Source organism: Eschrichtius robustus, chromosome 6 (genome assembly GCF_028021215.1).
Source record: "Eschrichtius robustus isolate mEscRob2 chromosome 6, mEscRob2.pri, whole genome shotgun sequence".
Classification (NCBI taxonomy): Eukaryota; Metazoa; Chordata; class Mammalia; order Artiodactyla; family Eschrichtiidae; genus Eschrichtius; species Eschrichtius robustus.
This window is the reverse complement of record NC_090829.1, coordinates 3632579-3659669: the sequence shown is the minus strand read 5'-3', so window position 1 is coordinate 3659669 and position 27091 is coordinate 3632579. Positions and strand designations below refer to the sequence as shown.

General features: G+C 39.7%; 1 pseudogene; it reads right to left on the bottom strand.

The window, feature by feature from the left end:
* Positions 1-26825, bottom strand: LOC137766686 (histone H2A.N-like; annotated as a pseudogene).
* Between the last annotated feature and the right edge of the window lie 266 nt (positions 26826-27091).

Below are 27091 nucleotides of genomic sequence, written 5' to 3'. Positions count from 1 at the left end.
TCATTCCAAGTAGAAGCGGCCGCAGAAGGGGCAGCAGCTGGACTGTACCTTCCTCGTGGGACAGTTAAAGGCTTTCACCCAACGCTGCACATCCTCGGCTCGTGCTGCATCCTGCCTGCCGTCCGTGACCCTCCTTTAACACAGTCGAGTGCCAAGTAGGGAAGTGACTGCCCCCATACTAGGTCAGAAACAAAGGCCAGTCCGTCCAGCCCCAGGCTGGCGCCGAGGACCCCTCTCTGCAGCTCAGCCCTGAATCACTGAACCAGAGTTGTTCAATGTCCTGACTTCCCGCTGCCTGAACCACCAGCATCTTCTTGATGTCGTGGTGCATCATGCCCAGTGGCTTTCCCAGGCCTTTTCTATTTTCTGTAATTATCAGTCGAAATTTTGTCCCGACCCTCTTCTCTCTCTCTTCTCCCTCCAAGACCTATGACTCCTCAGCACTAACTTCCACTTCTGAGCAATTGACCCTGCTCATTGGTCTCAGTCTCTCTTCTAAGATGCAAACTCACTTGCAGAATCTTTTTTTTTTTTTCCCCACTCCTGAAGTCAGCCACTTATCTTTACTTCCCAATTTTTGTTAACTGATATGTTGAATGGGCTACACGTGTAGCGTATAAACCTAAGACTTATTTTTTATCACTTACTGTTTCTTTTAACCCCTTCTGAAGGGGTATCCATCCCCTGCCACGGGGTAAGGGAGGTCCATAACTCTTCTACTCATTCTTAGGTAATAGAAAGCCCTAAGTTACAAAGCACAGTTTTGATACAGAAATGAGAACATCTAGTTATTAGCGCGGGAGGGCCGGCTCTAGGCGGGCCGTATGCCATTCAGTAGGGGTTATGATCAGCTTCTCCTTTTCTCACTTCCCTCCTCCTGGACGTGCCAGCTGCTGTTCCTGACTTCACCAGGATGGAGGGGGGTGGAACGGAGAAGTAAAGGAACATGCGCTGGCATGAGATGGCTTCACGCTTCCTGGGTGGACAGATGTCTACATTTGGCTCTTTTTCTTGTGGGCGCTCTGTGGGCTCTTGCAAAACCCATTCTGGGCCCCTCTGTTAGCCTGTGATGTGAATGGTGCTTCTCCATCGGGAGCTGCTGATTCCATCTTGACTTCTGCCTCTGTGCTGCATTCTCCAGCCTCGGATTTCTGGGCCCCTTTGGCCTGGAAAGCCACCCTCTAGGGCAAGATCCCTTTCAAAAAAATTTTTTTTTTATTTAATTAATTTATTTATTTTTGGCTGCGTTGGGTCTTTGTTGCTGCGTTTTATAAATTTATTGGGGAGCTTAAGGGAGAATGAATGATAGGTATATAGAGAATGTAAAGATGAAAAATGAGTCAATTATTAACTGCTGGAAAACTATAAGTTGTACATGAAAGGAACTACTGAACAATAAATGGCTCAGTAGAAATCAGTATTCGTATAACCCTAATAAATTAAACCCTGAATGTTGATTTCTCCATATATTCATTGTAACTGTGTTCTGTGAGAGGAAGGGAAGGAATGAGGTATATAAGGGAGATTTGCAAGGCAGGAAAGTGGAAAGAGAGCTAAAATCTTATCAACTGCAATAGGAAGTCGGTAGATAATAACTGAAACGTATGAATTCAGAGATAGCAACGTGAGCTTGTCATTTGTGAAAGTGGAAGTAAATATTAGAGGAGTTGAAAGTGTGTGAAGTATTTCTTCGGAATGCAGGATTCAAGGGTGGATGGAGTGAAACAGATGTCTCTGATGTAATACTCAGAGGTATTTTTATTTTTATTTGAGAGTCCGTGTCTGATAACTCTGATATCTGGATCATCTGTTGGTCTGTTTGTATTGTCTATATTTTTCTTGTGGGCCTGTGTGTTGGCATACATGAAAATTTTCAATTAATTGCCAGACATTATGTAGGAAAAGTAATAGCTGCTTGAGTGGTGTTATCTTTGTCAAAAGGTGTTCTGTTTTGTTCTTTGTTTTTTTTTCCAGTTTTTGTCAGGCAGTTAATATAGTCATACGTTGCTTTCAGTCATTAGTTGATTTGAGGTTGGATTACGGTGTTTGTAAAGGCCTTGTCTATTTAAGCTCTATTTTACTTTCAGGGTGTAATCCTTTAGTGGTACTAATTAAATCTGGGGACGTTTACACAACAGCTGTGAATTCCAGGTTTTATCCCCCAGTTTTGTGAGATTGTAGGCAGCTTGTTTTCCCCACTGTCTTACAGGTTTCTCCTGGGAGAATTTTCTGAATAAATAACTTGCACCTAAATTCTTGGCTTGGATTCTACCTCTGGGATAATGCAAGCTAGGACAACATCTATTAATAAAGCACAATTAGATGGGCAGACAAAAGTAAGACTTAGGGATAAGTAAACCCATCTCTCCATTACACTCGGGCCAAAACCAGCCCACGTATTTCTGTGTTCCATCCTGAGGACCATGAAAAATGAACCTTTATTTTATTTTCCTTTTATGATTTATTTTAGAGCTGCTCATTTATTTCTGAATAAGGCAGAAATTGGGAAAGAAATAAAGGAAGACATGTAGACTTAGATCCACTGTCAGATACTTGGGTTTTTGTTTGGCTCAGCTTAACTCTGTTACGAGAAGCCACAGTTCAGGCCTTCCATCTAAGTGTTTTTCTAAAGATACTGACTCCAAGATATTTGAACTTCTTTTTTTTTTTTTAACGTCTTTTCTGGAGTATAATTGCTTTACAATGGTGTGTTAGTTTCTGCTGTATAACAAAGTGAGTCAGCTGTACATATACATATATCCCCATGTCTCCTCCCTCTCACCCTCCCTATCTCACCCATCTAGGTGGTCACAAAGCACCAAGCTGATCTCCCTGTGCCATGTGGCTGCTTCCCACTAGCTATCTATTTGACATTTGGTAGTGTATATATGTCCATGCCACTCTCTCACTTCGTCCCAGCTTACCCTTCCCCCTCCCCGTGTCCTCAAGTCCATTCTCTACGTCTGCGTCTTTATTCCTGTCCTGCTGCTAGGTTCTGAAGAACCTTTTTTTTTCTTTTTTTTTTTTTTTTAGATTCCATATATATGTGTTAGCATACGGTATTTGTTTTTCTCTTTCTCACTTCACTCTGTATGACAGACTCTAGATCCATCCACCTCACTACAAATAACTCAATTTCGTTTCTTTTTATGGCTGAGTAATATTCGACTGTATATATGTGCCACATCTTCTTTATCCATTCATCTGTCTATGGACACTTAGATTGCTTCCATGTCCTGTCTATTGTAAATAGTGCTGCAGTGAACATTGTGGTACATGACTCTTTTTGAACTATGGTTTTCTCAGGGTATATGCCCAGTAGTGGGATTGCTGGGTCGTATGGTAGTTCTATTTTTAGTTTTTAAAGGAACCTCCATACTGTTCTCCATAGTGGCTGTATCAATTTACATTCCCACCAACAGTGCAAGAGGGTTCCCTTTTCTCCACACCCTCTCCAACATTTATTGTTTGTAGGTTTTTTGATGATGGCCATTCTGACCGGTGTGAGGTGATATCTCATTGTAGTTTTGATTTGCATTTCTCTAATGATTAGTGATGTTGAGCATCCTTTCATGTGTTTGTTGGCAATCTGTATATCTTCTTTGGAGAAATGTCTATTTAGGTCTTCTGCCCATTTTTGGATTGGGTTGTTTGTTCTTTTGATATTGAGCTGCGTGAACTGCTTGTAAATTTTGGAGATTAATCCTTTGTCAGTTGCTTCATTTGCAAATATTTTCTCCCATTCTGAGGGTTGTCTTTCCATCTGGTTTATGGTTTCCTTTGCTGTGCAAAAGCTTTTAAGTTTCATTAGGTCCCATTTGTTTATTTTTGTTTTTATTTCCATTTCTCTAGAAGGTGGGTCAAAAAGGACCTTGCTGTGATTTATGTCATAGAGTGTTCTGCCTATGTTTTCCTCTAAGAGTTTTATAGTGTCTGGCCTTACATTAGGTCTTTAATCCATTTTGAGTTTATTTTTGTGTATGGTGTTAGGGTGTGTTATAATTTCATTCTTTTACATGTAGCTGTCCAGTTTTCCCAGCACCACTTATTGAAGAGGCTGTCTTTTCTCCATTGTGTATTCTTGCCTCCTTTATCAAAAATAAGGTGACCGTATGTGGTGGGTTTATCTCTGGGCTTTCTATCCTGTTCCATTGATCTATATTTCTGTTTTTGTGCCAGTACCATACTGTCTTGATTACTGTAGCTTTGTAGTATAGTCTGAAGTCAGGGAGTCTGATTCCTCTAGCTCCGTTTTTCTTTCTCAAGATTGCTTTGGCTATTTGGTGTCTTTTGTGTTTCCATACAAATTGTGAAATTTTTTGTTCTAGCTCTGTGAAAAATGCAAGTGATAGTTTGATAGGGATTGCATTGAATCTGTAGATGGCTTTGGGTAGTATAGTCATTTTCACATTGTTGATTCTTCCAATCCAAGAACATGATATATCTCTCCATCTGTTTGTAGCCTCTTTAATTTCTTTCATCAGTGTCTTATAATTTTCTGCATACAGGTCTTTTGTCTCCTTAGGTAGGTTTATTCCTGGGTATTTTATTCTTTTTGTTGCAATGGTAAATGGGAGTGCTTCCTTAATTTCTCTTTCAGATTTTTCATCGATGTATAGGAATGCAAGCGATTTCTGTGCATTAATTTTGTATCCTGCTACTTTACCAAATTCATTGATTAGCTCTAGTAGTTTTCTGGTAGCATCTTTATGATTCTCTATGTATAGTATCATGTCATCTGTAAACAGTGACAGCTTTACTTCTTTTCTGATTTGGATTCCTTTTATTTCTTTTTCTTCTCTGATTGCTGTGGCTAAAACTTCCAAAACAATGTTGAATAATAGTGGTGAGAGTGGACAACCTTGTCTTGTTCCTGATCTTAGTGGAAATGGTTTCAGTTTTTCACCATTGAGGATGACGTTGGCTGTGGGTTTGTCATATATGGCCTTTATTATGTTGAGAAAAGTTCCCTCTATGCCTACTTTCTGGAGGGTTTTTAACATAAATGGGTGTTGAATTTTGTCAAAAGGTTTTTCTGCATCTATTGAGATGATCATATGGTTTTTATTTTTCAATTTGTTAATATGGTGTATCACATTGATTGATTTGCGTATATTGAAGAATCCTTGCATTCCTGAGATAAACCCCACTTGATCATGGTGTATGATCCTTTTAATGTGTTGCTGGATTTTGTTTGCTAGTATTTTGTTGAGGATTTTTGCCTCTATGTTCATCAGTGATACTGGCCTGTAGTTTTCTTTTTTTGTGACATCTTTGTCTGGTTTTGGTATCAGCATGATGGTGGCCTCGTAGAATGAGTTTGGGAGTGTTCCTCTCTCTGCTATATTTTGGAAGAGTTTGACAAGGGTAGGTGTTAGCTCTTCTCTAAATGTTTGATAGAATTCTCCTGTGAAGAAGCCATCTGGTCCTGGGCTTTTGTTTTTTGGAAGATTTTTAATCACAGTTTCCATTTCAGTGCTTGTAATTGGTCTGTTTATGTTTTCTATTTCTTCCTGGTTCAGTCTCCGTTGGTTGTGCTTTTCTAAGAATTTGTCCATTTCTTCCAGGTTGTCCATTTTATTGGCATATGGTTGCTTGTAGTAATCTCTCATGATCCTTTGTATTTCTGCAGTGTCAGGTGTTACTTCTTGTTTTTCATTTCTAATTCTATTGATTTGAGTCTTCTCCCTTTTTTTCTTGATGAGTCTGGCTAATGGTTTACCAATTTTGTTTATCTTCTCAAAGTACCAGCTTTTAGGTTTATTGATCTTTGCTATTGTTTCCTTCATTTCTTTTTCATTTATTTCTGATCTGATCTTTATGATTTCTTTCCTTCTGCTAACTTTGGGGTGTTTTTGTTCTTCTTTCTCTAATTGCTTTAGGTGTAAGGTTAGGTTGTTTATTTGAGATGTTTCTTGTTTCTTAAGGTAGGATTGTATTGCTATAAACTTCCCTCTTAGAACTGCTTTTGCTGCATCCCATAGGTTTTGGGTCGTCGTGTTTTCATTGTCATTTGTTTCTAGGTATTTTTTGATTTCCTCTTTGATTTCTTCAGTGACCTCTTGGTTATTAAGTAGTGTATTGTTTAGCCTCCATGTGTTTGCTTTTTTTACAGATTTTTTCCTGTAATTGATATCTAGTCTCGTGGCGTTGTGGTCAAAAAGATACTTGATATGATTTCAATTGTCTTAAATTTACCGAGGCTTGATTTGTGACCCAAGATATGATCTATCCTGGAGAATGTTCCATGAGCACTTGAGAAGAAAGTGTATTTTGTTGGTTTTGGATGGAATATCCTATAAATATCAATTAAGTCCATCTTGTTTAATGTATCATTTAAAGCTCGTGTTTCCTTATTTATTTTCATTTTGGATGATCTGTCCATTGGTGAAAGTGGGGTGTTAAAGTCCCCTACTATGAGTGTGTTACTGTCGATTTCTCCTTTTATGGCTGTTAGCATTTGCCTTATGTATTGAGGTGCTCCTGTGTTGGGTGCAAAACTATTTACAATTGTTACATCTTCTTCTTGGATTGATCCCTTGATCATTATGTAGTGTCCTTCTTTGTCTCTTGTAATAGTCTTTATTTTAAAGTCTATTTTGTGTGATATGAGAATTGCTACTCCAGCTTTCTTTCGATTTCCATTTGCATGGAATATCTTCTTTCCTTCCCCTCACTTTCAGTCTGTATGTGTCCCTAGGTCTGAAGTGGGTCTCTTGTAGACAGCATATGTATGGGTCTTGTTTTGTATCCATTCAGCCAGTCTGTGTCTTTTGGTTGGAGCATTTAATCCATTTACATTTAAGGTAATTATCAATATGTATGTTCCTATTACCATTTTCTTAATTGTTTGGGGTTTGTTATTGTAGGTCTTTTCCTTCTCTTGTGTTTCTTGCCTAGAGAAGTTCCTTTAGCATTTGTTGTAAAGCTGGTTTGGTGATGCTGTATTCTCTTAGCTTTTGCTTCTCTGTAAAGGTTTTCTTTCTCTGTCGAATCTGAATGAGATCCTTGCTGGGTAGAGTAATCTTGGTTGTAGGTTTTCCCTGTCTTCACTTTAAATATGTCTTGCCACTCCCTTCTGGCTTGCAGAGTTTCTGCTAAAAGATCAGCTGTTAACCTTATGGGAATTCCCTTGTATGTTATTTGTTGTTTTTCCTTTGCTGCTTTTAGTATTTTTTCTTTGTATTTAATTTTTGATGGTTTGATTAATATGTGTCTTGGCATGTTTCTCCTTGGATTTATCCTGTACGGGACTCTCTGTGCTTCCTGCACTTGATTAACTATTTCCTTTCCCATATTAGGGAAGTTTTCAACTATAATCTCTTCAAATATTTTCTCACTCCCCTTCTTTTTCTCTTCTTCTTCTGGGACCCCTATAATTCAAATGTTGGTGTGTTTAATGTTGTCCCAGAGGTCTCTGAGACTGTCCTCAATTCTTTTCATCCTTTTTTCTTTATTCTGCTCTGCGGTAGTTATTTCCACTATTTTATCTTCCAGGTCACTTATCCGTTCTTCTGCCTCAGTTATTCTGCTATTGATTCCTTCTAGAGAATTTTTAATTTCATTTGTTGTGTTGTTCATCACTGTTTGTTCTTTAGTTCTTCTAGGTCCTTGTTAAACATTTCTTGTATTTTCTCCATCTAATTCCAAGATTTTGGATCATCTTTACTATCATTACTCTGAATTCTTTTTCAGGTAGACTGCCTATTTCCTCTTCATTTGTTTGCTCTGGTGGGTTTTTACCTTTCTCCTTCATCTGCTGCATATTCCTGTGTCTTCTCATTTTGTTTAACTTACTGTGTTTGGGGTCTCCTTCTCGCAGGCAGCAGGTTTGTAGTTCCCATTGTTTTTGGTGTCTGCCCCCAGTGGGTAAGGTTGGTTCAGTGGGTTGTGTAGGCTTCCTGGTGGAGGGGACTAGTGCCTGTGTTCTGGTGGATGAGGCTGGATCTTGTCTTTCTGGTGGGCAGGTCCACGTCTGGTGGTGTGTTTCGGGGTGTCTGTGGCCTTATTATGATTTTAGGCAGCCTCTCTGCTAATGGATGGGACTGTGTTCCTGTCTTGCTAGTTGTTTGGCATAGGGTGTCCAGCACTGGAGCTTGCTGGTCGTTGAGTGGATCTGGGTCTTGGCGTTGAGATGGAAATCTCTGGGAGATTTTTGCCGTTTGATATTACGTGGAGCTGGGAGGTCTCTGGTGGACCAATATCCCGAACTTGGCTCTCCCACCTCAGAGGCACTGGCCTGACACCCAGTCGGAGCACCAAGATCCTGTCGTCTGCATGGCTCAGAATAAAGGGGAGAAATTGGAAATTGGATTTTGGTCTGAGAGTTATTGAGCTATTGCTAATTTTATTAGGTATGATAATTATATTTCAAAAATGTCCGTTTTTATTCCACTTTTATTGAGATATATTTGACATAAGGCACTGTATAAGTTTAAGGTGTATAGAGTAATGATTCAACTTATATACATCGTGAAATGATGACCACAATACGTTTAGTGAACATCCATCATCCCATATAAATACAAAATGAATGAAGTAAAAAAAATTTTTTGCTTTTGTGTTGAGAACTCAGGATTTGCTCTCTTAACAACTTTCGTATATAACATGTAGCAGTGTTAGTTATATCTATCATATTATACATTACATCCTAGTACTTATTCATCTTATAACTGGCAGTTTGTACATTTTGACCACCTTCATCCAATTCCCCCTCCCCCAAACCCTGCCTTTGGTAACCACAAATCTGATATCTTTTTCTATGAGTTTGGTTGTATGTTTGTTTGTTTGTTTTCGAAGTATAATTGAACCACAACACTATGTTAGTTCCTGTCATGCAACATAGTGTTTTGACATTTCTATAGATTTCAAAATGATCACCATGATAAGTGTAGTTACAATATGTCACCATACAAAGATATTACCTAGTTATTGGCTATATTCCCCGCTCTGTACATTTCATACCTGTGACTCATTTATTTTGTAACTGAAAGTTTGGACCTCTTAATCTCCCTCACCACCTATTTCTTTCTTCCTTCCACTCCCTCCCCTCTGTAAACCACTTGTTTGTTCTCTGTGTCTATAACTCTGTTTCTGTTTTGTTTTGGTTGTTCATTTGTTTTAGTCCAGTTTTGTTCTTTTGCATGTAGCTGTCCAGTTATTTTTTAGATTCCACGTATAAGCAAAATCACACATTATTTGTCTTTCTGTGTGACTTATTTCACTTAGCATAATACCCTCTAGGTCCATCCATATAGTTGCAAATGGCAAGATTTCATTCTTTTTCATGGCTGAGTAATATTCCATTGTGTAGGGACTTCCCTGGTGGCACAGTGGTTAAGAATCTGCCTGCCAATGCAGGGGACACAGGTTTGAGCCCTGGTCCGGGAAGATCCCACATGCCACGGAGCAACTAAGCCCATGCGCAACAACTACTGAGACTGTGCTCTAGAGCCTGTGAGCCACAATTACTGAAGGCCACGTGCCTTGAGCCCATGCTCCATAGCAAAGACAAGCCACCGCAATGAGAAGCCCGCACACCACAACAAAGAGTAGCCCCTGCTCGCCGCAACTAGAGAAAGCCCGTGCATGGCAACGAAGACCCAACACAGCCAAAAATAAATAAATAAATAGATAAATATTCCATTGTATATGTGTATGCCACGTTTTCTTCATATATTAATCTATTGATTGGCACTTGGATTGCTTCCATGTTATGGCTATGGTAAATAATGCTGCAATGAATCTAGGGGGTGCACATTTTTTTTTCTAATTAGTGTTTTTGTTTTCTTTGGGTAAGTACCCAGAAGTGGAATTGCTGGGTCATACATTAGTTCTATTTTTAATTTCTTGAGGAATCTCCATACTGTTTTCCATAGTGGCTGCACCAGTTTACATTTCTACCAATAGTACATGAGGGATCCCTTCTCTCCACATCCTCGCCAACACTTGTTATTTGTTGTCTTTTTGATGACAGCCATTCTTTTTGATGACAAATGTGAGGTGATATCCCACTGTGGTTTTGGTTTGTATTTCCCTAATGATTAGTGATGTTGAGCATCTTTTCATGTGCTTGTTGGCCATTTGTATATCTTCTTTGGAAAAATGTCCATTCAGATCATCTGCCCATTTTTTAATTGGGTTGTTTGTTTTTTTGATATTGAATTGTATGAGTTCGTATATATTTTGGATATGAACCCCTTATTGGATATATTGTTTGCAAATATCTTCTCCCATTCATTAGGCGGCCTTTTCGTTTGTTGATAGTTTCCTTCACTGTGCAAGAGCTTTTAAGCTTGAAGTAGTCCCCTTTGTTTATTTTTGCTTTCGTTTTCTTTGGCTGAGGACACAGATCCAAAAAAATACTACTGAGACTGATGTCAAAGAGCTTTACTGCCTGCTTTCTTCTAGGAGTTTTATAGTTTCAGGCCTTACATTTAAGTCTTTAATCCATTTGAATTTATTCTTGTGTATGGTGTGAGAGAGTAGTCCAGTTTTGGTCTTTTGCATGTAGCTGTCCAGTTTTCCCAACACCATTTATTGAAGAGGCTGTCTTTTCCCATTGTATATTCTTCCTCCTTTGTCATAGATTAATTGCCCATAAGTACATGAGATTATTTCTGGACTCTCTATTCATTGATGTATGTGTCTCTTTTTGTGCCAGTACTGTACTGTTTTGATTACTTTAGCTTTGTAATATAGCCTGAAATCAGGGAGCATGATACCTCCAGCTTTGTTCTTTCTCAAAATTGTTTTGGCTATTTAGGGTCTTTTAGTTTTCTGCACAAATTTTTAGAATTATTTGTTCTAATTCTGTGAAGAATGCCATTGGTATTTTGATAGGGATTGCATTGAATCTGCAGATGGCCTTGGATTGTATGGTAATTTTAACAATATTAATTCCTCCAGTCCACGAAGACAGTATATCTTGCCGTATGTTTATGTCATCTTCAATTTCTTTTTTTTTATTGGAGTATAGCTACTTTACAATGTTGTGTTATTTTCTGCTGTACAAACTGAATCAGTTATACAAAGTGAATCAGTTATACATACATATATCCACTCTTTTTTAGATATCCGTCCCATTTAGGTCACCAGAGAGCATTGAGCAGAGTTTTCTGTGCTATACAGTATGTTCTCGTTCGTTATCGGTTTTATACATAGTAGTGTATATATGTCATTCTCAATCTCCCAATCCATCCTACTCCCCCCTTCCCCCCTTGTTATCCATATGTTTATTCTCCATGTCTGTATCTCTATTTCTGCTTTGTGAATAAGTTCATCTGTACCATTTTTTTAGATTCCACATATATGCATTTATATACAATATTTTTCTCTTTCTGACTTAACTTCACTCTGTATGACAGTCTCTAGGTCCATCCACGTCTCTGCAAATGGCACCGTTTTGTTCCTTTTAATGGCTAATATTCCACTGTGTATATGTACCACATCTTCTTTATCCATTCCTCTGTTGATGGACATTTAGGTTGCTTCCATGTCCTGGCAGTTGTAAATAGTGCTGCAATAAACATTGGGGCGCATGTCATCTTCAATTTCTTTCATCAGTGTCTTGTAGTTTTCCAGGAGCAAATCGTTTAACTCCTTGGTTAGATTTATTCCTAGCTATTTCGTTCTTTTTGATATGATTGTGAATAGGATTATTTTCTTTCTCTCTCTTTCTGATAGTTCATTGTTAGTGTGTAAAAACACAACAGATTTCTGTATATTAATTTTGTATCTTGCAGCCTTACCGAATTTATTGATGAGTCCTAATAGTTTTTTTTGGTGACATATTTTGGATTTTCTCTGTATACTATTATGTCATCTGCAAACAGTAACAGTTCTTTTCCGATTTGGATTCCTTTTACTTCCTTTTCTTGTCTGATTGCTGTGGCTTGGACTTCAATACTATGTTGAATAAAAGTGGTGACAGTGGGCTGCTGAATAAAGTGGTGAGAGTGGGCATCCTTGTCTTTTTCCTTATCTTGCTTTCAGCTTTTCACTGTTGATGATGTAAGCTGTGGGCTTTTCATATATGGCCTTTATTATGTTGAGGTATGTTCCTCTAGGCCAATTTCCAGAGAGTTTTTTTTTTATCGTAAATGGATGTTGGATTTTGTAAAAAGCTTTTTCTGTGTCTATTAAGATGATCATATATGTATTTTTCAATTTCTTAATATGGGTGTTACCACCTTGATTGATTTGCAGATATTGAGCCATCCTTGAACCCCTGGGATAAATCCCACTTGATCATGGTGTATGAACCTTTTCATGTATTGTTGGATTCGGTTTGCTGGTGTTTGGGTGAGGACTTTTGCATCTGGGTTTATCAGTGATATTGGACTGTAATTTTCTTTTTTGTGTGGTATCTTTGTCTGGTTTTGGTATCTGGGTGATGCTGGCCTCATAGAATGAGTTAGGAAACATTCCTTCCTCTGCATTTTTTGGGAATAGTTTGAGAAGGATAGGGATTAACTCTTCTCCCAGTGTTTGATAGAATTCACCTGGTAAGTCAGCATCAATGTCCACGTGGTAGAACCAGCTCCCCAGAATGGCTGCCACCAGTGTCTGTGTCCCCAGGGGGAGCTCCAGTTACCTCCTGCCTCTCCAGGAGACTCTTCAGGATCAGCATGTGAGTCTGACCCAGGCTCCTTTCAAATGACTGCTTCTGCCCTGGGTCTTGGAGCGTGTGAGATTTTGCGTGTGCCCTTTAAGAGTGGAGTCTCTGTTTCCCACAGCCCTCTGGCTCTCCCAGAAGTAAGCCCCAGTGGCCTTCAAAGGAAAGTGTTTTGGGAACTTGTCTTCCTAGAGCAGGACCCCCAGCTGGGGAGCCCAGTGTGGGGGCTGGACCCCTCATTCCTTGGGAGGAACCTCCGCAATTATTCTCCTGTTTGTGAATCACCCACCCGGGATATGGGTCTTGACTATACCACGACTCTGTCCCTCCTCCCATCTTGTTATGGTTCCTTCTTTATATCCTTAGTTAGAAGATCTTTTCTGCTAGTATTCTGTGCTTTCTCATCAATAGCTGCACTGTCAGTAGTTATAATTGTGGTGTGCCCATGGGAAGAGGTAAGCTCAGGGTCTTTCTACTCTGCCATCTTGGCCACACCCCTGAAATATTCATATTTTTAAAGATATGTGTATTGCATAGAATATGTAGCAGTGAACTGATAACGATGTATGCAATTTAAAATACTTAAGCCAAAAAAAAAAAAGCTGATTAAGCAAATGTGGCAAAATCTTGAAAATTACTGAATCTGAGTGATGGATTTATGGGGGTTTTCTGTATCACTCTCCCTGCTTTCACAATGTTTGAAAATTTTCATAATAAAATAGGATCTCTCCAAAATTTGGTCACTTTCTCCCTCCTTGCACTGCTGTTATCCTGGTCCAAGCCACCATCCTCTTTCTCTTGCAATAGTCCCCTGACACGTTTCCCTGCTTCTACCCTTTCCTCCCTATCATCTAACCTTAGTACAGCAGCCAGAGCAAGCCTCTGAAGCAGAAGTCAAACCATGACATTCCTCTGCACAAAACCTTCCAGTGGCTCTCATCCTTTTGAAGTCCTGCCCACTCTTCACTGTCTGGCCACCAGCGCTCTCCTGCATTGCTTCTCTGCCTTCATCCCATCATCCCATCTCCTGGCTCACTCCGCATCCACCTCACTGGCCTCCTTGTTATTCTTTGGACCAATCAGCATGCTCTCACTTCAGGGCCTCTCCACTTCCCATTTCCTTTTTCTGGATTGCTCTCCCCAGATGTCCGTCTGCCTTCTTCTTTCACCTCCCCAGATCTTCCCTCAAGGGTCACTTTTCTCAGTGAGGCCAACCCAGGTCATCATCTCTAAAACTGTACTCTGTCCTCTAATCCTGGGCACACCCCTTCTCCCTTTCCCAAGCTAACTTTCTTCATACTGCTCCCCTTCATTTGACATACTATGTGTTTCACCCATTTAGTCTCTTATTGACTGTCTTCACCCTCAAGGATGAGAACAGAGATTTTTGTCTATTTTGCTCCTGTTTTTAGCCTCAATGTTTAGAACAGTGCCTGGCATCTATGAGGTGCTCAGTATTTTGAAAATACTGTTGCTTGAATCTCATTTATTTTTCATCATTAATGCAAGGTAGTATGCATTACCTTGGGGCATTACCATGGGGCAAGAGAAGGGTCTTGATTCAGAGTGGGTTGGTCTGAATTTCAGGTCTGCCATTTCTGAGCTAGAAATGTGACCTTGGAATAAGCATTTATCCCCTCTGCACCTCAATTTGCTGATCTTTGAAGTGAGGAGAACACTACTCACTTCTACCCTCTATTAGGATCAAAATGAAAATTGTTATTCAAGTGTTAGGAATCATTCCTAACAATTATATAGTAATACTTATCATTTATGGAACACATAATATGCTCCAGGCACTGTGATGATAGCTTAATATATAGAGTATAAATATAAAATTTCACTTAATTACCACAATAACCATATGAACTGAGTTTTTTTATTTTTGAAGTTTACAGATGGGGAAACTGCGACAGGGGAGTTAAAAGGGGTTTGTCCAAGGTCACATGCAATTAAGTGGTAGATCAGATATTTTATATAGAAAGACACTGTGTTGCCTGGATCTTTCACAAGTGTGTGTCCACGTACTACATACATAATAAAAGCAAACAGAATAAAGCCCAAAGCTCCCCCAAGGGACCCATTGAGCTGGGATGGAATTTCTCTAGGTTCCTGACAGTCTCATTTAGAACCTTGTGCATCTCTTATGGATTGTATCTCATGTCACTCAGTTTAGGGCAGAGGTCCCTGAGCAGGAGGTCTTATGAAACACCCATGCCCCGATCCCTTCTAAATATCTATTCCATTCATAGATACATGTCGCAGATGCCATATGAAAAATGTTTGTCAAGGGTCTTTGTTTTCAAAGAGTGTATAATTGGGAAGGCAAAATATATAATGCAAAGTAAATATTAATATACTCGGGTGAGGTCTTAGCACAGGAACTTTACCAGCCTTTCTTTTTCACTGTGTAAAATGTAGAAGTTGGACTAGACAATCTCTAAGGGGCCTTTAGTTCAGGTATTTTGGAATTCTGTGATTTTGTTGTAGGATGTTCAAGATTTTAAAAAAGTCATGAAGGGCCATGGCTGGTATTAGACTCCCAGCCATAGGAACCCAGGAGAGAATTCAATATACCTTTGGGTCGCTTGGGAAATATTTCGGTAAATACAAAAGACACATGTGTTCTTCTTGAATATAAGATTAAGGAAGGCGACGGGATAATTACATTTTTATATAATTCTCAGCTTAAAAGCAGGAAGTACCAGTGGAAAAAGAAAAGGAACAAAAACCAAGCAGTGAACTCTGGAAAGCTTACACACAATCAAGGCAAATGGACTCTGCCCACAATGGACTCTCAATCCTTGACTGAATAGTCAGACAAACACTTAACGAGAACCTTATAGCGAGTTGCAAGGTAAGTGGTGGCGAAGGCTTTTTGCCTACTCAGTTGGGCTAAAAGCTTCTGGACAAGTGCTCAGGGCTTACAGATGAGAGAAAAGCAACAGAGGGAGCTGTGTTGGGGAATAGTTAAAAGCAGAGGCATGGAGTAAACAGGTTTTCAACAAGACACTCTTCTTTTTGAAAAGTCACTCTAAGCAAACCCTGCTTTTTACTTCCAAATCACCGTAGCGGGAAGCTTTAGAAAATGAGCAGGGCCAGCAAAAGTAAACACTGAACCACAGTGCCCTTCACATGTCTCACCTCCCTGCTGCTTTCTTGCCATGATGTTAAAAAGGGCTATGTTAAAAAAATGAAAATAACATACTCCTTCCCCATTATAAAGGGGCACAAACTTGAACAAATATCTTTGGAAGAGGCAGGACAGCAAAGGAGTTCAGCTCTGATATCAGGCAGGCTTAGTGTGTACTCTTGGGCATGTAACTTCACCTCTCTGAGCCTGTTTTCTCATCTGTAAAGTGGAGATAATAATGGTAACTACCTTTTAGGACTGTCGTGACGATTGAAGGTAATACATTTCAAGTGTTTAGTACGAGACCTGGAGCACTGTAGTAAACTCTGAGTCAACAGTAGATATAATTACCATTGTTATTTATTATTTTTATTTTGAAAATTGCATTGGTATAGAAATACAAGACAACTCTGCTTCAGCAGTTGTAGAGAGTAATTTTCGGTTACCTTCCTCTGTGACTTTGGGGATCTTTAGATGTAGTCAGTAGATTACCCTAGGAAGGACCAACTTGTGGATGGCTCTTCCCTGCCCGCGTGTCTCCTGTAAGCGCAGCCAGCCTCCAGGCCTCCGTTTAAGCACCATTTCCTCCAGAACCCCTCGGTCCATGACAGGTCACCCCCATTTCCTTCAGAGCCCTTACCACAATTGTAATTGGGTGGTGATTTGTGTCATTATTTGTTTAACGTATAAGCAGTATAATTTTTCAAAAGTTGAAAACATGACTTTCGTCTAAATGTAGAGTGAGTATATGTCAACGATTTACCTAACCCAGGAGACCAGCAACATGACGGGGCTGATTCTCAGAGCATTTGTCAGTTGGGAAAGGCGTGCTGAAGCTAGTTGGCTACCTCACAGGCAAAACAGTTAGTGCCGTACAGGGCAATAAAACTATAAGCTTTTGGGTTATCTTTAGTACTGGACAAAAATCATTTGCTTCTTCACTGGACAAAAGTCTAAGCATACAAGTTAACATATAGCTTCACAGGGGCTTGGCTTGTATCCGTGGTAAATAGTAAATAAAAGTACATTCTGCTAGAGAATGAAATAACCCCTGGGTGGGGGGGCAGCGGCTGTTAAATAAAGCTTCGGTATGACTTTGAAAAGACGTGCAGTCATCTTTATGCCTTATTGCCAATATTTGGCTTAGCAGTTGTCTATCTCCTCATTTTTATTGTTTAAAGCAATATACTTATTACTTTTAATGGTAAAGCATTTATCATTAAAACCAAGAACAAGACCGGGACTTCCCTGGCAGTCCAGTGGTTAAGACTCTGCACTTCCACTGCAGGGGACATGGGTTCAATCTCTGGTTAGGGAACTAAGATCCCACATGCCATCCAGTGTGGCCCCAAAAACAACAACAAGAGCAACAAATACCCTGAGAACAAGAAAGCCCATTTACATATCGTTATTTAGGAGTTCTGACCAATGCAATAAAGTTAAAAATACATGCAACTGGCAGGAAGGCAAAGAATTTCCATAGTGGTACTAAATAAAAATTAAATAAAATTAAAAATATGCCATGTTACTGGTGAAAAGACAATATAGGAAAAATGTGTTTTCAAAAAAACGTTTTATTACCATAATTGCTATTTTACTTATAATTTTATCTGAAAGAACAAGCAGGCAACATAGACAAGAAAATTCACAAAGGGTAATAACAAAATAGTATTCTTGACAGATATTCAATATATTTGTAGATAAAACAGAGTGACGTTGCCTTAAAAACAGAGCTATCAATAGAAAGACAGAGAAAGCTCCTGAAAGGACTCGAGTCCAGCAGCAGGTGAGTCCCTGGTGCTTCCCTGGTGGCGCAGTGGTTAAGAATCCGCCTGCCAATGCAGGGGACACGGGTTCGAGCCCTGGTCCGGGGAGATCCCACATGCCGCGCAGCAACTAAGCCAGTGTGCCACAACTACTGAGCTTGTGCTCTAGAGCCCGTGAGCCACAACTACTGAGCCCGCGTGCCACAACTACTGAAGCCTGCGTGCCACAACTACTGAAGCCCGCATGCCTAGAGCCCGTGCTCCGCAACAAGAGAAGCCACTGCAGTGAGACTGTGTGGGACTCTGTGGTCCTGTATCCTCAGCCTGGCACAGTGCCTGGTGTCTACACCAAGCCTCTGGGTTTGGGGGAGGCCTGTGGTGTCTTTGCCGTAATGTCTTGTTGGCTGTGCCCTCTGGGGTGTGCCCTAGGCCCCTGACTGGAGCCAATCCCCGTGATAGAGTTGGTTCCCTAAACTCACACCTGGTGTCCTAGATTTTATTTTGGATTTTTGTGTTTAAGTTCAGAAGATTGAGCTATCATTTAATTTTCTTCACGGTGCCTTTAGGTTTTATGATCAAAACCACATTTACTTTATAAAAACAAAATGAGTTATATGCTGTTCTCTATATTTTGGAATAGTTTTGGTAGCAAGAAAGGAGTCAATTGTTTTCTGAAATTTAAGACAGTAATCTAGTGACTCCAGTAGTGCCATTTGTTTTTTGGGGACATGAACTTTTTATAACTGTTTCTACTTCTGTAATTAGTCTGTTGACCTATTTACATTCTTTCTTCTGTGATATCTAATTTATTATTTCATACTTAGCAGCTACCTACAGAGTATTAGTAATCATACTTATGAATGCATAGCTTAGAATAGCATCCCTACTTTAAAATAGTCATTTCTATTCATTGGCAATATGTTTTTTCACCCCACATTTTAAAATTTTTAATAAATTTGCTAATTAGGGATTAGCAATTTGGGGGAAGAATTGGAATTTGCTTTTATTTATTTTTTCTTCCTTATTAATCTTATTAAGAGAACAATAAGTGCTCTTCTAAGCACTGCTTTGGGAGAAGTCCACACTTTTAATATGGAAATATTCTTTCAGAATATTCTGTTATATAAGGAATTTTCTTCTTGATGTAGGAAGTACTGAAGCACTTAAAAGTTTTATATGGTGCCGAGCTTTTAAATTCTGCATGCATTTAAAAACTCTGGTTCATTGAGATGTGATTTATATACAATAAAATTTATCCCTTTTAACCAGAGAATTTAATGAGCTTTGACAAATGTATACAACTGTGGGACAACCAGCACAGTCATGATCTAGAACATTTCTATCAATCACTCTAAAAAGTTTTCAGTGCTCCTTTATAACCAAATTCCATATCCTACCCCCGGTTCCTGGCAACCACTGATCTGTTCCCTCTTCCGGTAGTTTTGCCTCTTAGAAAATGTCATGTAGATGCCACCATACAGTGTTAGTAATTTGTGTCTGGCTTCTTTTGCTCTGAATAATATTTTTTAGATTCGTCCATGTGTTGCACACATCAACAGAATGCTCATGTTCATTGCTGAACAGTATCTGTTATGTAGATGCACCACGGTTTGCTTGTCCACACTCACCAATTAGTGCACATTTGGGCTGTTTTCAGTTTTTGGCTATTATGAATGAAGCTGATAGGAATTTTGCCTGCACTTTTAATTTCTACTTTTATTGTTTTTAATATTGTGGAATATTAGATGTTCTGGCTTCGTTTTATCTCCTTTCACATATAATATGAATTTTTATGAGATCCTTATGTTCTTAAAAACAAAGTGTATTCTTTTCTTCTGTCTTTTGCGTCTCTCCCTTGTCTGTCCAATTGATGCTGTTGATCAGCTCTGCAATTTCTTTTATTAATTTGTTATTTATCGATTACCCACATTCTGGTTAGTTCATACTGAGAGGCAACATAATGTCGTGGTTAAGAGCATGGGCCCTGGAGCTCGACAGACTCAAGTCTGAGCCACGGGTTCACCTCTGATTAGCTGAGTCTTCATGGCAAAGACACTTGACCTCTTTGCATCCCAGGCTCCTCGTGGGTAAAACAAGGAGAACAGTTATAGCAGCTGCCTTATAGGGCTGTGAGGATTGAGATAATGTATGTAAGGTGCCCAGCACAGTTTCAGGCACTTAGAAAAATCTCAATAAACGGTAGCTTTGGCTGCTTTTATAGTGGAACAATTAGGTTTCTAATGTCAATTTATCTCTTACTTTTTCTTGAATTTCAGTTATTTTTATTGTATGTGTTATGTTCAGCTGTTGTTTGGGACATAACAATTCAGTTTTGTTGGACTTTCGTGCTTTAACCTGTAGTTTCCAACTTTCACTGAATGACTGGCTCGTCTCTCAATGCTTTTACCACGATACTGGTGTTAACAAGTACTTTTTATGGCTGCGATGATTGTTTTTATGATTGTTACCATTATGCTTTTGTAACTCTGCTCTTACAGTGTTCTCACGGGGTTGAGTGGCCTCCAAGTCAAATGCCTGCGAAGGCCACACAGCATAATCGTGAGAAGCAGGCCAAGACTACAGCAATCAGGGCTCAGCTACTACCTGACTGTTTTCATCACCTTTGAAAACAACATGCATTTGTCACAACCTGCCCGTCTCAGCACCTGCCTGGAATCTCACCTATGTTCTGTCTGTCAGTTAAAAGAATTCTTTTAGTTGTATCTGTTTCAGGCAGCCAGTTGTAGGATTTATGTTCTCCTAAAGCCCACATTCTGTGCGGGAATAGTCTTGCTTATACTCACCGTGATATTGAACCCATTCGTAGGAGTCGTAGTATCTGCCACTAAGTTTAGCTGAACTGTTGTTAGAGTCTAGTTTTATTTCTACTCTATGTGTTTTCTTCAGTGTAACAAAACCTCTTTGACATATTCTTTGACATTTTTTAAATGGCACGGATAATACACGAATATACTATCATTGTAAAAGGTTTTGTCCAGAAACTCTACAGAGGCGTAGAGCATGAAATGTAAGAATCCCTTTCAATTTTTCCCTCCCTCAGTCTCACTTCCTTCCCAAGGGAAAATCCCGGTAGCAGCCTAGAGTACCTTTCTGCTCCTCTTTTCTATACACTTAAAAAAAATTGCTGTACATCATTCTTCCTACATATATAAATATCTTTTAAAAGTAAATTATGTATTTTATACCGTTCCGTGATATCCTTTTAAAAGTACTTAAAAGACTACGTCTTGTGTTGGTATACAGCTCATTATTTTTTAACTTTTTGATTCTTTATTTACATTTCCGTTAAACATCTGTATGTTTATATGAGTCATAAACACATAGCCATGGAAGCTCCTCTGAGATCACTACTGTTACAGGGTAAACAGTCCAGAGGAAGTGGATGGCTTTCAGTAACACCTCCAACAATGACGCCTCTATTGAAATGTTTATTGACCACATAGCATGTGCTAGGTCTCTTGTCCCTTGACCTGCTCCACTCTATCCTTATAACTAAATAACCAAGACAGCCGAGCCAATCAGGCAGCTTTTAAATTACTTTCAGTGGCGAAAGAAATAGACTGATGGTCACACAGCCACAGGTATACAGCTGGCATCCTGGGCTCATGTATCGCCATTCAGCTCATTATTTTTAGAGATGTTCCAAAATTCATTTTCCTTGGATAGGAACTTGCATTGTTTCCAATTTTCTGGTTTTACAAATGATGATGCAGTAGACAGCCTTGTGCATGCCTCTTTATGCAGGAAGAAGAGATATCTATATGAGTGGAAATGCTTGGTCACATGGTGTGCACACTGAAACACATGAATAGATAAACTTCCAGATTACTCTGCAAAAGGCTGAGCCCATTGGTGCAATCATCAGTACATACATGGAAGTACCCATTTTTCACACCCTCCTAAAATATTTATATTTTTATCTTTATGATTTTTGCCACTCTGATGGATAAAACTGGTATGTCACCAGTGCTTTAGTTTATATTCCCCTAAATAGTCGTAGATTAATCCTTTTACATGTTTATTGGGTATTTGGGGGCCTACATTATGTATTTTCTTCTTTAAAAAATGTTCAAGTGTAATTTATTGTAGGAAAGGGCATAGATCATAAGTACACAACTTGGTAAATTTTCAACCACTGAACATACCCCTATAACCATCACCCAGATTAAGAAACAAAATATTACCAGCATCTGACTTGTGTACTCTCCCGGTCTGCATTCCCTTCGAGCGTTGCTCCTTTTGTACTTTGTATAAATGACAGCATACAAGATGTGCCCTGTCATGTCTGGCTTCTTTTGCTCGATGTGGTGTTGACAGATTCTTCCATGTCACTGAGTGTGGGCACAGGTCTTTCCTGCTCTTTATGGTCTGGTATTCCCCTGTGTATCACCATTTGCTCATCCATTCTATTATTGATGGACGTTTGTGTTGTGTCCAGTTTTTGGCTGACTAGTACTGCTGTAAACAATCACGTACAGGTTGTAGAGCAAACTAAGTTTTCATTTCTTATGGGGAAATATCTAGGTGTGAACTTGCTGGGTCATGTGTTAAGTGTATGTCTAACAGTGTAAGGAATCATCAATCTGTTTTCCCAAGTGGCTTTACCATTTGCATTTCCATCATCAGTGCGTGAGAGTTCCAACTGCATTGCATCTGCTCAGCATTTGCTGTTGTATTTTTTATTTTATCCACTCTAATGCATGTGACATGGTGTCTTGTTGTGTTTAATTTGCATTTTCCTAATGCCCAGTGATGTAGAGTATCTGTACATGTGTCTATTTGCCTTCTGCATATCCTCTTTGGTCAAGTGACTATTCTGTAATTTTCTCACCAAAAACCTGGCTTTTTTGGTTTCTTACTGTTGATTTCTGAGAGTTCTTGATATATTCTGGACGCAAATCCTTTGTTAGACATATGATTTGCAAATATTTTCTCCAGTATGAAGCTTGTCTGTTCCTTGCTATTTTAACACCGTTCATAGTTTCTTTGGCCCACGTGAGTTTTATGTTTTTATGTAGACAAATTTGCCAGTCTGTTTTTTTTTTTTTTAAGTTTTAATTTTTATTGATTGATTGATTGCTATGTCGGGTCTTCGTTTCTGTGCTAGGGCTTTCTCTAGTTGCGGCGAGCGGGGGCCACTCTTCATTGCGGTGCGCGGGCCTCTCACTATCGTGGCCTCTCTTGTTGCGGAGCACAGGCTCCAGACGCGCAGGCTCAGTAGTTGTGGCTCACGGGTCTAGTTGCTCCGCGGCATGTGGGATCTTCCCAGACCAGGGCGCGAACCCGTGTCCCCTGCATTAGCAGGCAGATTCTCAGCCACTGCGCCACCAGGGAAGCCCCCGCCAGTCTGTTTTTTTTAGCTTCTTTTGTTAGTGTATTGCTTAAGAGGGATTATTAAAGTTATACACACCTTCCTTTCTACTGTTTAAAAAATAACATTAAAAACCATCAATAGACATATTAAAACTTACATTTTTTCCTGTCCTTCTCTCAAAAACAGGAGAAACTTCTCATGCCTTTTCTTCTTTTCCTTCTTTCCTTTCCTCACAGTCTCATATTGTGATATAATTCCAAACTGCTATTAGCCTGTATCATCATTTAGCTTAATTTTTTGTTCTTGCTTTTGTTTTCCTCTAAGCATGTTGTCTAGGCATTTCTTTCAGAGAGAGTTCCCAGGTTACAAACTTTAAATTCTTGAATATTAGAAAACATTAATTTTCTCCTCATTCTTAAAGGACTAGGTAATAATTACAAGTTGAAAATAGTTTCAAGGTACTGTTTCATTGTCTTCCTGCCCCCAGTATGACAGTGAGAAATGCAGTACCATCCGATTGCCATGGATTTTTTTGTCTACTTATTTATTTTCTTTGGAAGTTTTAGGATTTTCTTTTTGCCTTTGGTTTTCTGAAGTATCACCACAATGTTCTAGGTGTTAGTCTTAAAATATTTTTAAAATTTATCCTCCTTGACACTTTGTGTGCCCTTTCAATTTGAAAACCCATATATTCTTTCAAAAAATTTTGTGATAGCAAAACATATGTGATTCTTTGTCTACACATTATAATGTGTAAATTATATATTATATACATTATATATAACAAGATCTAGCAGCAAGTCTAATAACTACCATAATTTCAAGGTTATGATGAGCTTACACAATATCCTAAGATATGAAAATACCTGTGATTTCTGTTGGTGACAAAGTCACACTGTTAATGCATTGACAACCCATACATTCTTTTTTTTTAAACTTTTTACTTTATTTTGGAGCATAGTTGATTAACAATGTTGTGTTAGTTTCAGGTGTACAACAAAGCGATTCAGTTATACATATACATGTATCCACTCTTTTTCAAATTCTTTTCCCAATTAGGTTGTTACAGAATACTGAGCAGAGTTCCCTGTGCTGTGCAGTAGGTCCTTGTTGGTTATCCATTTAAAATATAGCCGTGTGTACACAGCTAGAATGAGGTGAGAGGAGGGGAGAAAGGAGGGGAGAATGAGAGGAGGGGGAGAAAGGAGGGGAGAATGAGAGGAGGGGAGAAAGGAGGGGAGAAAGGAGGAGAAAGAGAGAGGAAGAGGGAGAGGGAGGGAGGGAGTGGAGGGATGTGGGGAGAGCCAGCCTTCATCCGTGCACACCCATCACATGCAGACCGGGTGCAGCAGCAGCGGTGGCAGGCTCATGGCTGGCAGTGATTGGTCACGTTCTTCCGGCCGAGGAATATTCTGGTTTTCTTTCTTGGTCTCTTCACCTGTATCGGTTAAGTTTAGAAGCTGAGGTGCGGGGCATGGGCTCTTGGATTGGCCCCGGTCCGTCAGACTTGGATCCGTCCTCTCTGCTCAGGGGCTCTTATCTCTGTGCTCACCCCTTCCACCCGCCTTACTCCCCATTTTGTGCTGTTGAATGTACATTTGAACTGGAGACATGCAGGCATGTTAAAGTTTGAGAAGCACTGCTCTACAGAACTCCTGTTCACCCCTGATGCTCTCAGAATAATTTGTTTCTCACCTTCAGTGGTAGAGTGCAAATTCCTTAAGGATAGGCTTCTTGACTAATTCATCCTCAAGGCTGGAGCACCTAGCACAGTGCTTTTTGTTTTTGTTTGTGTACAGAGCTGCTCATAAATATTTGTGAATAAATGACTTTTCCTGTGGGTGTGCATTTGATCCTTAGCTACAAGGTGCACACACACTCTCTTTCTTCCTACTCCTGCCAATGCTCTCATCTCTCAGATAAGGGACCTCACATGATATGATTGTCACATCACTTTAATTGCCCCCGAATCTCACACTGTTAAGAAAGTCTCACGGACAGGAGTCATTTCAGACGTTCCTGTTGTTTCAAGAAAAGGCAATTTGGATGCTTGAAACTCCACTCTTCTAGAACACATTGCTTCCCAGAGGTCCTCTGTGTGGCCAAAGCTTTGGTTTCATCTGCTCTCACATACACATTCTTCTTGGAACTTTCGTCACCGCCGGTTACTGGCACCCGGCAGATTCCCTTAAATCCCAGGAGGATTCCTTTGATCATTTTTTTTTCTGATAATGTGTAGAAATTGGAAGAAATTTAAAGACACCCTGTCACTCGGCCCTGTTCATTCTCCTCACTGTAGCAGAGACTTTCACCTTTAGAAAAATTGTAACCTTTCTGGGAAATGGTCAAGTTGAACAATTTTGAGAATTAGCAAATCTTAGGAGGCTTCTAGAAGTAGAGTGTGGTCAGAAGAATAATGTCCTTCCCCAAAGTCTTAACTAGTCTAGATCCTAATCCCCACCCCCCAGACAAGTGAGTACGTTCCTTTATGTGGCAGATGTGATTGAGGACCTTGAGGTGGGGAGATGGCCCTGGGTTATCCCAGTGGAGCCAAGGGGATCACACGAGTCCTTAAAAGCAGAGAACATTTCTGGCTGCAGAGAACCAGAGAGATGGCAGTGTGAGAACTTGACCTGCCAAGAATGGGGAAGAATTGTTTCTTCTTTAGTTGTGGAGAATTGTCTCTCCCAACACAAAATACATGCTAGTATTCCCATCTCACAAACAAGACATTTGGGGCAAAAGAAAGTCAAACAACTTGTCCAAGGGCACAAGAGGTAGTAAAGCCTCAAATTTATATATATGTTCAGAAACCCATGATCTTCCTACCATATGCTGCTGTCTACTGGGAAGGCTGTTGGCAAAATAATTACACACATTGCTTTTTACTATGAATCAATAAGATAACAAATGCAAACTTGATATTAAAAAATTTACCAGGAGGTAGTGGGATTTCTGATGGACATGTAGAGATACTTATTCATCCGTTCATTTATAACTTTTAGTACAAACCTTCTCTGTATCTACTCTGTGGTAGGAATAGGTGCAGAGCATGAAGAGAAAGGGGGAGAAAAAGTTTAGAAAGGAACATGCTGGTAGGGGGATGCCTCCATGCCCCTTAGCACAATGGTGTTCTAAATCTCCGAAGTCAAGATTTGAGAGTCTGGACAACTTTGACATCCAGAAGCGTTGCTTTTCCTGAACCTCTCATCGCTTTAAATTGAAAGTCACTTCAGTCTCTTCCTTGTGACCTCTCTAGATCTTTGGTTTCATTGAAGTATAATCTGGGCAGCTTCTGTGGAAATTTATCATTGCATTAAGCAAGAAGATACATTTTGATTCAGAAAAAAACCTTCATCTCTTATTTAAGGTCCAAAATTTAAAAGACATTTGGAATAAATTTTTTTTTTTTGAAAGTACCTTTCCTTCCTTTAGTTATTTTTCACAAATTAAGTCTGAGACTAAAAATGCAAGACCCAGAGACCAGGTGTGTCACACCAAGACCACCATTGCAGTGGGTACTTCTCAGATACTTCATCTTCCAGCTCAGTCCTCCAGCGGATCCAATTTTGTTTGACAAGTGTAATCTTTTCAACAACAGGGCCATTCAGATTCACTTCATTTATTCCCAGGCTCTTCAGAGAGCATCTTTGCTTGACTGCCTCAAGGATCTCTCTGCTGGTGATGGCTCTTCTGTGGACATAGAGGGACAGTCTAACCGCCTCTAGGCTAACCCGTTCCAGCCACCAAATCCTCCAGAGCTCCCAGTGCATCCAAGATCCAGGAGCACCCACCGAAGTCCGGGTGGGTTTGCTTTAGGATTTTCCCCATGCAACTAGAATATGCCTCCTTCTTCTTCTTCCTCCTCTTCTTCCCAAAGGCGGAGCTGGCCCGCTCCTCCTTCTCTTTCGCTGGGGTATAAATTGTGGGCTTCTTCTTAGGGAATCGTAGGCCATGTAAGCAAATGAAGTGCATGTGGAAGACTTGTCTTTACTCTTGTAGCTCAGAGCGCTGGCCGTCTGGAGTAAATTTTAATGTGATTCGTCAGAAAGATTCTTTCAGTTTGAACTCTCTCCTAGTGTAAAAGGACGAACTCATTAAGTTCTCAAAGGTCTCCAGGAAGACGGTGACAATTGAATGCTACATTGTGGCACTTCGTGTTTCTGATAAACGTTGAGAATGAAAACATGTTTGACCCTTTTGACATCACTTACCTAAACACAACACTTAACCAAAACAAT